The sequence below is a fragment of the Danio aesculapii genome, chromosome 20 (assembly GCF_903798145.1).
Source record: "Danio aesculapii chromosome 20, fDanAes4.1, whole genome shotgun sequence".
Taxonomy (NCBI): Eukaryota; Metazoa; Chordata; class Actinopteri; order Cypriniformes; family Danionidae; genus Danio; species Danio aesculapii.
The window spans coordinates 3,952,653-3,966,015 of NC_079454.1; positions in this window are offsets into that span (position 1 = coordinate 3,952,653).

Here is a 13,363-nt window from a genome sequence, read left to right on the forward strand (position 1 = left end):
TTACATCAGTTATTAAATCAGTTTTAACGGAAACTGTTATGCTAAATTTCAGATGTTGATATCTATAACTGAGATGATTTAACATGAATGCATAAAGTTTTTAAAATAAGCAGTGATTGTTTTCCGTTTTTAGTATATTTTGAATGTTGTTGTTGTTATGGTTAATATATTGTAATATCCATTCATTGATTTTCTTTTCGGCTTACTCCCTTTATTAATCTGGGGTCACCACAGCGGAATGAACCACCAACTTATCCAGCATACGTTTTACGCAGCAGATGCCCTTCCCATCTCTGGGAAACATCCATACACTACGGACAATTTAGCCAACCCAATTCACCTGTACCACATGTCTTTGGACTGTGGGGGAAACAAGAGCACCCGGAGGAAACCCACGTGAACACTGGGAGAACATGCAGAGCAGAGGCTTGAACCAGCGATCTTCTTGCTTTGAGGCGACAGCACTATATTGTAATATCATTACAATACACCCATATTGTAATATCATTGTTCCTAATAACAATAGAGCACAACATGTCATAAAAAAAAGAACTCCATATTGTCAGCTGTGGCTTTATGTCCCATTTTACTCTTTTGTTGCATGGTGCCTAAAGATGCGGACAGTTAAATAATTTTTAAATAAAACAGAATTTTATAAAAATTAAACTTGATTTATATTTTACCATCACATTAAAGCACTAAAATATTTTTAAAATATATTCCATATTTCATGCATGAATGAACTTCAGACAGTAATTCACGAGTGTTGCTGTGTTTGCAACTGCAATTGCTCTATATGTGCAGCTCCACCTCTGAGCTCAATGGGTCTCTTGGTGCTGCTCCACAGCTGGGCTCAGAGGGTTTCTTGGTGCAGCTCCACCACTGAACTCAGTGGGTCTCCTGGTGCAGCTCCACCTCTGGGCTCAGTGGGTCTCCTGGTGCAGCTCTACCTCTGGGCTCAGGGGGTCTCCTGGTGCAGCTCTACCTCTGGGCTCAGTGGGTCTTCTGGTGCAGCTACACCAGTGAGCCCAAGTCAAGAATTGAAAATATATTTTTTTAAATCTGACAATAAATGTGCCACATCCAGTTGTCTGATGCACCAATATACTTTATTTTCTTGCTGTACTAGTGATTTTTACAATTATAATGTACAAAATGTTTGTTGTAGTATATGTGGTTCACTTTTATAATCAGTTGAGGAAAAACATAACCTTAGATTAAAAGCTGTCACTGTTCTCTTCAGTGACTTTTTGAGCTTCTTTAAAACATGCAATTGACAATTGAAATGTTTTCTTAAAATTCATTTTGTTGATAGTTCTTCCTAATATAAACAGAAAGATTTGAACATATCCAGATCACCTACACAGCAAAATCCTCAGAGTAAAAATGACTCAATTCGGAGAATATTTGGTCCCTCTCTAAACTGAGTAAAATGTACTCAACAGCAGAGTTAAAGTTACTGAGACAATGATGGGGTTAATTAAGTGATGATTGAGCACTGATGATTAACAACTGCGGTTAATAAGCAGAAACAGAAGAGAAACACAAAATTATAACTGATTTCAGTCACAGTCGTAGATGAAATAAACTGGAATAAAACACATCAAATCTCTCAAAAGTTTCAGCAGAGGATCATTGAGCAACTCCACAAACGACAGCTTTACTTATTACCAGCCTGTTTGGCCTTATTTCTGCCAGACTCTGAAAAATTCCATATAGTGATATTATTAAGAACTAAGTCATTTTTTACTTAACAATTAACAATAAAAAAAACACCACCACTTTTAGTGTTTAAGGTGTCACCATTGAGGAGAACAGCAGTTACTTTACTTGGACTCTGACTCGATTTCTAAAGTTTGTTTCTCTTTGTTTGCCAAATAGTTTATTGTGGCAAATATTATATAAAGAGAGCAATTGTGCTCTGGATAATTGTTTCTGTGGTGATTTGGTCACTGGTCAAATCAGTAAAATTAATTTTGACCTGTTAAGATTGAATAATGTATTATCACAAAAGGAGCAAAACACAGACATAAACGTGTGCTTTTCAACTATGGTGAGTTTTTTTCCTGCAGTGCATGCTGGGAACTATGGATGATTGTTGTTTGATTCTCTTAGCATACATTGCAGCCAAAAAATAAATCAAATCTCTAACCACTGTTGAGAGAGATAAGCTGATTATTGATGTCTGTGTTTCTAAAGTGACTCAGATGCTCAGTGTGTTATAAAAATGTGTTATGAAACCCTCAGCTGAGGTCCATTCTCTTGAAAAAGACTGAATTTTGTTTCTTAAATGATAAATCATGATTTAAATTTAATTTGCAAAATAAAACATACTCTTTCATTGTAACTCATATCAAGCATATGAATCAATACAGAATCAATCAGCCTGATCATATTTGCTCTCTTTATACTTAACATTGATAACATAGATTTATCAACATTAGAGATCAAGTCAAAGAGCCCGAGTAAATCAACCACTTTTCTCCACGATGGTGACATGATGGGGAAACGTTTTTTTGTAAAATGTAAATATCTAAAACAGTTAATTCTCAATAGATTTCATATGGACTTTTGTGAACATCTGACAGAAATAAAGTCAAACAGGTAAGAAATGAGCAAAGCTGCTGCTGCTTCTCTTCTGTTTCTGCTTATTAACAGCAGTTGTTCATCATCAGTGCTCAATCATCACTTAATTAACCCCATCATTGTCTCATTAACTTTAACTCTGCTGTTGAGTACATTTTACTCAGTTTAGAGAGGGACCAAATATTCTCTGAACTGAGTTTTATTCTGAGGATTTTGCTGTGAACCAGCGACCTTCTTGCTGCGAGGCGAGAGCGCTACCCACTGCGCCACCCCTGCATGACAAAATATTAGAAAGTAATTAATAAACAAGGGTTTTAATGATCTTACCTTCTGTTTCTATATATAATATAACATTTCCAAAATTCCACAAGATACCTTTATTATTCTTGGTTTTATTATTAGGTTTTATTTAATGACAATCTTTTTAACTACATAAGATTTAACAAAAACAACCAACAAAAGATGCAGTATCAGGAGGATGATCTTTATCAGCATTTTAGAGAATTGAACCAATAATAACAATTGAAAACTCATTGAGTAGCCGACATTTTATAGTGAAAGCGGGGAGGGGGAAAGCATTCCTTCCTTGCTGAATAACGGACTAAACAATTTAATATAGTTGCCAAATCAGTTTAAGAAAAGAGATTTGTGTTTACATGGAATGTTTTTGCTTTTAATTAATCCAAACATGCTTTCTAAGTATACAAATGAGAGGCTTCAAACCTTTACACATCCACCAGAGGGCAGACTAAGCCCACACATAGTCAGCCTCAACCTTTCACCTGAATTTGGCTGTAAACCACACTGACAGATTCACAGCCATGTATGGCGAGGCGCTCATCTTCTCTGATAGTGGCAGATGTATCCAATGTTCAAGCTCTAATGTCGGGATACCAAAATAATCAGCATGAGGCCATGTCGTGCACTTTATAGACATGTGTAACTCCATAACCATTGCATTTTCATTTGATAACTTGGAAAGGTTATGCATACAACATTCAACAGCATACATCATGACACCAGTTATTTGATAAATCTAAAACATTGAAAAGGAGAACCCATATTTCCCCCTCTTTCCCTGTTTGATTTTGACCACACACACATTCACAGCAGGCTGCATATACACTTGCCTGTTTACATCTCACCCTGTTATTTTAACCTAGAAAGATATTATCACTCCACTAGTAGATTTACTCTTTTTAACTTAAACATATCTGACACATAAACACAGACACCGAGCCAATAATCAAGACTGTCTTTTCACACTGATATCAGGTTTTTGTTATCCTTTAAAGAAACAGTACGCTCTGCTTCACTTACTGTTAGGCATCACACTGAAAAGAAGTACTTTTATTTATTATCTACTTGCTTGGTGCTGATGTTTCTATGGCCACATGATTTGTTTTTCCACAAGCAGGCGCTGCTTTGCTTTAAAAGAGCTTTACATTTTAATTTAGAGTCAAAAGACGTTTGTATTACTTTAAGCCACTGTTTCCCAACCCTGTTCCTGGAGGCACACCAACAGTACATATTTTGGATGTCTCCCTTTTCTGACCCATTAACTTCAGGTGTTGGAGTCTCTTCTGATGTTATGATAAGTTGATTCAGGTGTGTTTGATTAGGGAGAGGTTGAAAATGTGTACTCTTGGTGTGCCTTCAGGAACAGGGTTGGGAAACACTGCTTTTAGCTATACGGAGCATTATTTGAAAGGAGAACTCACTGCATCGACTGCATGCAAGAATATTCACTGTAAAAAATGCCGGGTTCCACACAATCAATTTGTGTTTTGGGGAACATGAAGAAATTCATTTATTTTCTTTTGGCTCAGTCCCTTTGTTAATCTGGGGTCGCCACAGCGGAATGAACCACCAACTTATCCAGCACGTTTTTATGCAGCGGATGTTCTTCCAGCTGCAACCCATCCCTGGGAAACATCCACACACACTCATACACTACGGACAATTTAGCCAACCCAATTCACCTGTACTGCATGTCTTTGGAGTGTGGGGGAAACCGGAGAACCCGGAGGAAACCCACACGAACAAGGGGAGAACATGCAAACTCCACACAGAAATGCCAACTGACCCAGCCGAGGCTCGAACCAGCGGGCTTCTTGCTGTGAGGTGACAGCACTACCTACTGCGCCACTGCATCACCGATGAATAAGTCTTTTTCTAAGTTAAACACGAAGTACAACAAAGTACAGAATAATCTAAAGAGATCTTTCATCCCCACACATACTGCCCTATACATGCCCTAAACCTTTAACCCGTAGTGCCACAAATAAACCATAATTAAAATTAAACAGTAAAACATAAAAAAGTCAGGTTCTATCTAAGAATTCTGTCCTGTTATATCAGCCCGATCTCACAAGAAAACTTAAGTATTTTACGCTTTCAGTTTAAGGGCAAAATCTTATGAATTCATATGAGTTCAGTCGTACATTTTAAAATGATTTAAAAAAGGAGGCGTGGCTCCCAACCCCGCCTCTAAACCAAAACATCATTGGATGATGAGAAAATCGTACTAAATTGTGCGAATTAGATCGTACGAATTCATACGAATTGGCCACTAATTAAAAAAGTTAGGAATTGTATGAGATTGTGTTGATTAAACCCAAGAAAGAAATGATGCTGTCCCAGTATTTGACAAACAAATCTTTCCGCTTTTTCAAATGAAATCAGTTTTTTTCCAAAGGTATATACGATGACACTACTTTAATCCACATAGAAGTAGACGGTGGTTTAGAATCCTTCCATCTTAAAGTTATACATTTTATGGCTGCTAGTAGGGCTAGTCTGACAAATCCAACACAATCTCATGGCAATTCGTAACTTTTTGATTTAGTGGCTAATTCGTACGAATTCGTACGATCTAATTCGTACAATTTAGTACGATTTGCTCATCCCCCAATGACGGTTGGGTTTAGGGGTGGGGTTAGGTGCCATGCCTCCTTTTTAAAATCGTACAATTTCGTACGACTGAACTCGTACGAATTAGCCACTAAACTGACAAAACGTAAAATACTTACGTTTTCTCGTGAGATCAGGCTGGACAAATCTTAGATTAACGCTTTGTTGATTAAGTAGTGTAGTACCTCCTAAGAGGGAAAGTCTAGGCTCTCTAGGCACATTAGTACCTACAACTATGCCAATAACCTCTAGGTTTTTACAAATTCAAGTTAATTGAACATTAAACAATTAAGTTTCTATTAAAAAAAAAAAGAGAACGAATTGGCCACTAAATCAAAAAGTTACGAATTGCCATGAGATTGTGTTGGTTTTACCATGTTTTCAGGTTTTACCACATTCTCACCCTGTTATTCACTTGTTTATTTTATTGTTTGGATCCTGTTTTAATTCGCCCCAGAATTTGAATGGCCATGCTTTCAGTTTACTTCTGCAGAATTTAGTCTGCAGTTACTCATCTAGTCCTTAGAGATCAGATTACTGGAAGTGTGTGACAGAGGAGTCTGTGGAAATATTTGAGTCTAAGTATAATCGCCTCAGAGACATCTAATGCTATATGCTGCGCGTTTGTTATGTTTACAGTAATTAGATCCGGGAATGCTGCTTATAACACTCACTTAAAAGTGAAGGAAAAGTAACTGGACACAATGACTCATTAGTCAACACTTCCTCAAATGTACAGGCCCTTTAGCAGCTATTAGTGGACTTCAGTGATGATAGATGCTCATTGGTTAGTTCCTATACCCAAGATGTCTCTGGTACTTTCTCCAAAAACATGCTTAATTTCTAAAACAGCATTTAGTTCACAAACATCTGGCAAATATCTACGATTGCGGTCATGTTTTGAGTTGCTATGTTTGCTGGCTGGACTGGGCGCTACACCCATTTAAATAGTTCTAACATTGCAGGGCAAATCGCGGGCAGAGCAGCAGAGGTCAGGGATACAGCCATTTGTATGGATGTGGATTTTGCGCTTAATCACATTTTTTGACAGGGCTAATTATGAGCTGCTGTTCTAGTGGGTAATTAGTGTTGAGTGGTGCTAATGTTCTAGATGCCTCCGGGGCCTTTAAGTCTGTAAACCTGCTTCGCTTCACCATGCACTTTGAATTACTGCCAACTTTTGGGCATTATTTAGGGCCAATGCTTTAAGACACACATTAAATCTAGGGCTGTCAATGTATTTATTTATTTTCAATCATGATTAATTGCATACGTTTTGTGCACTTAACAGTACAATCATTGGGAAATCGTGTTTAACATGTTTGTTTTGTCATTATTTGCAATATCAAGCAAAGTAAACAATTAGACGGAAGGATGACAATTATAACTGTATTTTATATAGATTTTCTTTTTCTTCCAAAGACAAACTCTCAAAAACACTCCAAATTGTACCCAAAATTGGGGTCCACATGATTTATTTAAAGTGTTGAGGCCTTCAAAATGTCACCCCAAACCCAACTGATATAAGTCCATGTAATTCACACCAAATAATTTCAGAATTTACATTATGTTGTGTACTGTACAACAACGAAGAGCTTGTTTACATTCTAGACAAGCTGGAAAATACGCAAAAAACATCTTGATTTTATTCAGAATTACACGCTACATCAAAATATTATATATATATATATATATATATATATATATATATATATATATATATATATATATATATATATATATATATATATATATAAAGTTAATTATTCATTAATTTATGTGACCTTAATCTCTGCCTTGACAACATTTAACAGTGACTTTTATTGACATTTTTAGTAGCTTGAAAAATATTGTCTGGGTTTTGTCAGTACTTTTTCTATTATTCCATTCATTTATTTCCAGACATATAGTTCTTGTACCATATATTGAATCAGACAACTCGTCAATAAAAGTCACTGTGTTAACAAATAAGTTAAGTGAATGGCTCAGTGACTCACTATGATCAATGAATTATTAACATTGTGTAAGAGGTGCACTGAAAAAAGTTTATAAAATTTTTTAAGGTAACTGGTGGCAAACAATTTACTTGGGATGGATTTAAACAAACAATGTTACTATACAACATTACTATATTGTTCGCAACCAATTACCTTTAAATAAAACTAGTAAATCCAATTAATTATTTTTTCTGTGTATGTCCAACACAATCTCACGGCAATTCATAACTTTTTGATTTAGTTGCTAATTCGTACGGTCTAAAGCTACGGTCACACCGGGCTTTGTGTGTGCGAAATTCTGTCGTGCGGCGCTGCGAAAAGGGGCGGGATTAAACAAGCTTATTAGACATTAAAAAAAGCTAGCGATTGCTTCATGTTTGAAATTTCTCCCCTGAGAGCTCCTGTTTTGATCCTCGATTGGTCTCACGCAGTCAAATGATGCGATTTCGCAGGTCAGAGTTCACCAAGCTTGACTTTTGCACCGCAGCAACTTGCGAAACTTGACGCATGACCCTGCGTTTTCCGATCTGACGCATTCGCGTGCGTATGAATGGAAGTCTATGGGAAGAAAAGTCAAGTGTGATCGTAGCTTAATTCATACGATTTAGTACGATTTGCTCATCCCTCAATGACGGTTGGGTTTAGGGGTGGGGTTAGGTGCCACGCTTCCTTTTTAAAATCATACAATTTCGTACGACTGAACTCGTACGAATTCGCACGAATTAGCCACTAAACTGACAAACGTAAAATACTTACATTTTCTCGTGAGATCAGGCTGGTATGTCTGAACGTAAAGTGTATATAGGCAAATAGTATCCGAATACTACTTCTAAGCATACCTGCCAACACTCCTTTTTCAAATGGGAAAACAGTCTGTGGAACCCTCCGGTCGCAGCGGCACCCAGAAACACGCTTCATAGTAGTTACTAACCCCACAGTACACAGTTCTCAGTTTTCAACAGTGTTATTCAGACACTTCGCCCCCGAACCTAACCCCCCGGTCTCCTGGATATTCACGGACAAATGTTGGCAGTTATGCTTCTGACATGTTAATACAATTGACATTTTACTCTCCTATGTAAGGCCACAGGATTTTTGTGACACAACGCTTCAGACTTTGCACCTAGATCGTTAAAATAGAGCCCTTTAAATGTCAAAACACTAAAAAAAGTGATAAAAACATGATCTGACTCAAAACATGGACCATTTTGTGCTGAGGCCAACTCTGTCTGAACACTTAAATGTGGATTTCAGTAAAAAAAAAGGGTGATATTTCTAAGAGAAGAGGATCTCTGTGTTGTAAATGGCCGATTGCCTGATTCAGCCACACACACTCAAAAAACACATTAGTGCTCCACAAATGCGACATGCATGAACTCCTTCAACCTCAATAGATTTTTCACCATTGGGCTCAGAACAAACACAGAGCTCATAAAGTCATGCTGCGTTCACGAATCACCAAGAATCATGATTCCTATTATGGGACACTCTTTGTAAAAGATGTGGCGCATGATGAAGCGTAAACATATTCTTCATATTGCACAGTTGTTTTTACTATTTCACCACTTCATCTTCACATTAAATGAAACCAGGAATAATATGATTTTTCACCATATTTAATAATGCACAAATATGTCTTCAAAAAAAGCAGTCCCTATTTTAAAACTAGCGGAAGGTTATTAAGGGAAAGACCACACAATGGTTTCTGCTTACCTGGTGCGAGCACAGAACATTTCGGTTGTTTTGGACACATTTGGCTCCCAGTGGCGCCGTATGACTCACTGTCCGACAGTTGTGTTTAATTTGGGTCATGCTAACAATATTCTGGCCTTCCTTTCATCTGATGATTCGTTTAGTCGTGACCATGAACTCTCTAACTCACTTTATTGTTTGGTGTTGTAAGCATGTTGTCAGAAGGCTAAAAGAAGGTTCAGTAACTTCACTTAGATGGACACAATGAAATCATTATAATTTCAACATCATTTTTCCGTAAGCAATAAATAAACCCCAGGTCCATCTCGAGACCAAAGAAAGTCCAAAACTTTGATGTGTGCATTTTGAGAATGAAAGTCTCACAGAAATGTGTTGTATAGATATGAGATCTATCACTTCCTTATGGTGCATATTCAGGTTGTTGACTTGCCTGTTTACTGTCACACATGACAAACGTGAATAGAATTAGTATTGATATTTAATATGCAGTAAATGGTTAAACATTTATTTGGCTTCCATTGACTTCTTGTTATTATTTTTATTTCGTACATTTATGTATTTCTTTAAAGTACAAAATCTGAGCAAAATCTCTCCAGAACTGGAAACAAATACAGAAATAACCCCTCAAACACATTAAAGAGATCTGCAGTTCTGAGTTAAAGGACCAGCCGAGAGACTGGAGTACACGGCCTGTAACAAAATAGTGAAATTAAGATCTGAGATATAGACTTTCTTTGATGAGAAGAAGTGATAAAGAGCTCTTTGGAATTGTGCGGTCGGGTGTTTGAATCTGCGGTGAAAGAAATTCCTGGTTTTCCTCAGGGAATCCTGAACGCCGCGAGACCACATGAGACTGCTAGTGCTGGAGTAAATAAACATACATAAATCTAAGACTTTCCCCTGGGAGTCGGTCAGGAATTGTGTTTGTATGTGTGTGTGTGTGTGTGAGAGAGAGAGAGCAAGAAATGTGTTTGTGTGAGAGAGCTGAGTGATCGGATGGATCTCTTTCATATATTTGTGTGAAACGCTGTGAGTGAATGTTTGATAGATAGACTGGAATGTTTGGATTGGTATCTTAATCTGCTCGCAAACAGTCAGGTGCTGATATCAGCTTCAAAGTAATCTATTTATGGGTAATTGTTTATTTACTCAAACCCCTCCAAACCGGGCATCATATTACTGATTTTGGGATAAATTGGCGAGCAGACAGCAGCCAGAAGTCTTCCTTCTAGATTACAGATTTATTATATAGGCTGCATTGAATAATGAAGACATCAAATAGTAAGTAACAAATATATAAGTTATTATTGTGCAACTATTTAGAGAAGTGTTCATTTTGTTAGTGAGTTGTGAACACTAAGTGATTTGCCTTAAGTAAATGTAATGACGGAATATTGATTACTAGTCATATCTCATGAGGAAATGTAACTATTTTACGCATTAGCTGGCAAATTCATACGATTTCAATCATATGAATCAAACCCCCATTGGGGGGTGAGGAAATCAAACAAAAATATACAAATGAGAGTGTACACATAATGAGCGTCTCACAGCTGCACAACCCAGGCTCATTCTGAAAACGTACCTCTATATACATTTCTGGAGAGCGCCAAATACGTCCCAGGAGCTACATTTTTTTTGCAGTTTTTGTTTTCGCCCATCCACCAGAGACCACTGCAAATGCCATTTGCACCTGCTGTTCTTGCGTAAATCCACCAGAGGCCACTGTCAACTGGCTGAACTGGCTCTTTCTTCGCTAAACCCAACCAATAGTGTTTTCAATAGGACAGATTCGACCCGCCCACCTAGTTCCCTAAACCCAACTAAGAAAGTAAAGCACTTGTCTGGTTTTTACCACAGTTTTTTTGATTTTACCACATTCTCACCCTGTTATTTACTTACGACATTTTTTGGATTCTGTTTTTACCTGCTTTCTGGAACTAATCGTTGCCGGACTTGAACCCTCAAACCCAAATCATGGTTAACTCTTAAGTCCAACAACTTACATGCAGAGCTAACTGGACAAACTGGTAACACCCGGAAAGCTGTCCACATGGCAGAGGTAAGCAGTAAGCTGGTAAGCACGAAAAGGAACTGCGTTTTTTTTTATTATTATAATTTTTGCAGACAGAAAAACAAAGAACAGACAGACAAACCCATCATGAATCAATAATCTGTGCAAAATAAAGCATGAAACAAGAGAAAATGGCGACATACAAAACATATATGACCTACAAAAAGACACAGCAATGGATGTAAAGAGAGAGAGAAAAACTTACAAATCTTCAGAAATGAAACAACACTATTAGTCTTTATGGTGTTTTAGAAAAAAGAAAGACTGGATCCCACATTTGATCAAATTTCGCAGAGTTCCCAGAGGTGGTATATCTAATTCTTTCCAAATGTAAAGTGGAGGTGAGTCCAAGAAGCCAGTCAGAAAAAAAGAGGCCTAACATTTTTCTTCCAAAAACAAAGGATATCTTTTTGAGCTATGATCATGCCATACTGAACAGGTAACCGTACATTTCGGTTGAGAGTCTCAAGAAAATCTGACCACCTAAAAATTGCTATCATTGGGTCAGGGAGTCAAACAATCATGGAACAGCATTTAAAGATGAAATGCAGCAATAAGTACTTCTGGCTACATAATTCACATGCTTCATAAATGTATTTAGGGCTACGTTTTAAGAATGAGCTTATGTTGGCAAAACGACAACCAACGATTCATTTCAATGACAGCGACTGTTGGCGACCGGATGTGCGGCAAAGTTGAGAATCTTTCAACTTTATATAAATGAAGAGCGACTTTAACGAGCGACAGCCAATACACGCATCAGTAGAGCTCATGTGATATTCCAGCCTGATCTCACGAGAAAACGTAAGTATTTTACGTTTTGACAGTTTAGTGGCTAATTCGTACGTGTTCAGTCGTACGAAATTGTACGATTTTAAAAAGGAGACGTGGCACCTAACCCCACCCCTAAACCCAACCGTCACTGGCGGATGAGCAAATCGTACTAAATTGTACGAATTAGATTGTACGAATTCATACGAATTAGCCACTAAATCAAAAAGTTACGAATTGCCGTGAGATTGTGTTGGATATTCTCAGAAACAGTGACGGAAGATGGAGGAAAAATTTATCCTTGCAGCTAGCAATTTTCCAGTCTTGTCTGATCCGTCTTGCTTTCCCTCCACAATGTTTGTTTTTAGAAAACTCATTCATAAAGTCAGATGTAGTGTGAATGAGGCTCAAAATGCTAATCCATTGCTCCAATGCGATTCCATTGGTTTTACTTCAGTTAATTTCTTCAGTTAATGCACTGATCAAGCACATACATAAGATGCGAGATGTTGGTTCAGTTTTTGTGCAATAATTAATAGTAAAGATGAAGGGTCTATGAAAGGTCTGGGTTTAGCTACAAAAAAGGCTTTGGTTTTATTTTCAATTAACCATGGATATGAACGCTAAGTGCTGTTGTAGATGCTGATGGTCCTATGAGCTAAACGCTGAATAGCAAACGGAATATTTTGTACAATTAATAGCCAAAACAGCTAGAATAATTTAGTTTGTTTTCAATTATGAACATTGTCAGAAATAGTGATGGAAGATGGAGGAAAAATTGAACCTTGCAGTTAACAATTTTCCATTTTTGTATGAAATGTCTTGCTTTCCCCCCACAACGTTTGTTTTTAGAGCCAAGAAAACTGTTAAAGTCAGTTGTAGTGTTAATGAGGCTCAAAATGCTACAAAATGCCATGTGATTCCATTGGTTTTACTGATGTCTTATTCAATTAATGCACTGATGCACTGCTGCATTTAGCAGTAACGATGAAGGAATGATTGGATTCAATCATGCTCTGATGCCATTTGAATTGAGATGAGATCAATATCTATTGATCCGCCATGCCACGTTAACTCATTGTTTGAATTTATAATTGATGATAAATGATAGAAAGGACCGAATTGGAAAGATGAGGCTTTATTTCTTATCAAAGGCAACACAACGCAAAGTGAATTGTGATACAAAACACTCTTTTTCTCATCTGACTATGCGACATTCACCAAAACAATAACAGACCAAATTCTATAGTAAATCCGAAGAGCAAAACACACCAAAAAGTTGCCAAAATTGAGATAAATGAAAAGCGCA